This window comes from Callithrix jacchus, chromosome 21 (assembly GCF_049354715.1).
Source record: "Callithrix jacchus isolate 240 chromosome 21, calJac240_pri, whole genome shotgun sequence".
Classification (NCBI taxonomy): domain Eukaryota; kingdom Metazoa; phylum Chordata; class Mammalia; order Primates; family Cebidae; genus Callithrix; species Callithrix jacchus.
The window spans coordinates 22,233,761-22,236,415 of record NC_133522.1 but is presented as its reverse complement, the minus strand read 5'-3'; positions in this window follow the sequence as shown (position 1 = coordinate 22,236,415).

The window sequence follows — 2,655 nt, the reverse complement described above, 5'->3', positions numbered from 1 at the left end:
ATGGGGTCGTCTAGGTATACTATCATGTCATCTGCAAATAGAGACAATTTAGCTTCCACCTTTCCTATTTGAATACCCTTTATTTCTTTTTCTTGCCTGATTGCTCTGGCTAGAACTTCTAGTACTATATTGAATAGGAGTGGTGAAAGAGGGCATCCTTGTCTAGTGCAGGATTTCAAAGGGAATGCTTCCAGTTTTTGCTCATTCAGTATGATATTGGCTGTTGGTTTGTCGTAAATAGCTTTTATTACTTTGAGATACGTTCCATTGATACCGAGTTTATTGAGGGTTTTTAGCATAAAGAGCTGTTGAATTTTGTCAAATGCCTTCTCTGCATCAATTGAGATAATCATGTGGTTTTGTTTTTGGTTCTGTTTATGTGATGAATTACGTTTATAGACTTGCGTATGTTGAACCAGCCTTGCATCCCCGGGATAAATCCTACTTGATCTTGATGGACAAGTTTTTTGATTTGCTGTTGCAATCGGCTTGTCAATATTTTATTGAAGATTTTTGCATCTATGTTCATCATGGATATTGGCCTGAAGTTTTCTTTTCTTGTTGGGTCTCTGCTGGGTTTTGGTATCAGGATGATATTGGTCTCATAAAATGATTTGGGAAGGATTCACTCTTTTTGGATTATTTGGAATAGTTTCAGAAGGAATGGTACCAGCTCCTCTTTGTGTGTCTGGTAGAATTCGGCTGTGAACCCATCTGGACCTGGGCTTTTTTTGGGTGCTAGGCTCTTAATTGCTGCCTCAACTTCTGACCTTGTTATTGGTCTATTCATAGTTTCAGCTTCCTCCTGGTTTAGGCTTGGGAGGACACAGGAGTCCAGGAATTTATCCATTTCTTCCAGGTTTACTAGTTTATGTGCATAGAGTTGTTTGTAATATTCTCTGATGATGGTTTGAATTTCTGTGGAATCTGTGGTGATTTCCCCTTTATCATTTTTTATTGCATCTATCTGGTTGTTCTCTCTTTTATTTTTAATCAATCTGGCTAGTGGTCTGTCTATTTTGTTGATCTTTTCAAAAAACCAGCTCTTGGATTTATTGATTTTTTTGAAGGGTTTTTTGTGTCTCTATCTCCTTCAATTCAGCTCTGATCTTAGTTATTTCTTGTCTTCTGCTGGGTTTTGAGTTTTTTTGATCTTGCCCCTCTAGCTCTTTCAATTTTGACGATAGGGTGTCAATTTTGGATCTCTCCATTCCCCTCATAAGGGCATTTATTGCTATATATTTTCCTCTAGAGACTGCTTTAAATGTGTCCCAGAGATTCTGGCATGTTGTGTCTTCGTTCTCATTGGTTTCAAAGAACTTCTTTATTTCTGCCTTCATTTCATTGTTTATCCAGTCAACATTCAAGAGCCATTTGTTCAGTTTCCATGAAGCTGTGCGGTTCTGGGTTGGTTTCTGAATTCTGAGTTCTAACTTGATTGCACTATGGTCTGAGAGGCTGTTTGTTATGATTTCAGCTCTTGCATTTGCTGAGCAGTGCTTTACTTCCAATTATGTGGTCAGTTTTCGAGTAGGTGTGATGTGGTGCTGAGAAGAATGTATATTCTGTGGATTTTGGGTGGAGAGTTCTGTAAATATCTATCAGGTTTGCTTGCTCCAGGTCTGAGTTCAAGCCCTGGATATCCTTGTTGATTTTCTGTCTGGTTGATCTGTCTAATATTGACGGTGGAGTGTTAAAGTCTCCCACTATCACTGTGTGGGAGTCTAAGTCTCTTTGTAAGTCATTAAGAACTTGCCTTATGTATTTGGGTGCTCCTGCATTGGGTCCATATATGTTTAGGATCGTTAGCTCTTCTTGTTGTATCTATCCTTTTACCATTATGTAATGGCCTTCTTTGTCTCTTTTGATCTTTGTTGCTTTAAAGTCTATTTTATCAGAGATGAGAATTGCAACTCCTGCTTTCTTTTGCTCTCCATTTGCTTGGTAAATCTTCCTCCATCCCTTTATTTTGAGCCTTTGTGTATCCTTGCATGTGAGATGGGTTTCCTGGATACAGCACACTGCTGGGTTTTGGCTTTTTATCCAATTTGCCAGTCTGTGTCTTTTGATTGGTGCATTTAGTCCATTTACATTTAGGGTTAATATTGTTATGTGTGAATTTGATACTGCCATTTTGATGCTAGCTGGCTGATTTGCCTGTTAGTTGTTGTAGATTCTTCATTATGTTGATGCTCTTTAGCATTTAGTGTGATTTTGGAATGGCTGGTATGGTTTGTTCCTTTCTATGTGTAGTGCCTCTTTCAGGAGCTCTTGTAAAGCAGGCCTGGTGGTGACAAACTCTCTGAGTACTTGCTTGTTCACAAAGGATTTTATTTCTCCTTCACTTCTGAAGCTCAGTTTGGCTGGATATGAAATTCTGGGTTGAAAGTTCTTTTCTTTAAGGATGTTGAATATTGGCCCTCACTCTCTTCTGGCTTGTAGAGTTTCTGCCGAGAGATCTGCTGTGAGTCTGATGGGCTTCCCTTTGTGGGTGACCCGACCTTTCTCTCTGGCTGCCCTTAGTATTTTCTCCTTTATTTCAATCTTGTTGAATCTGATGATTATGTGCCCTGGGGTTGCTCTTCTTGTGGAATATCTTTGTCGTGTTCTCTGTATTTCCTGCATTTGAGTGTTGGCCTGTCTTTCTAGGTGGGG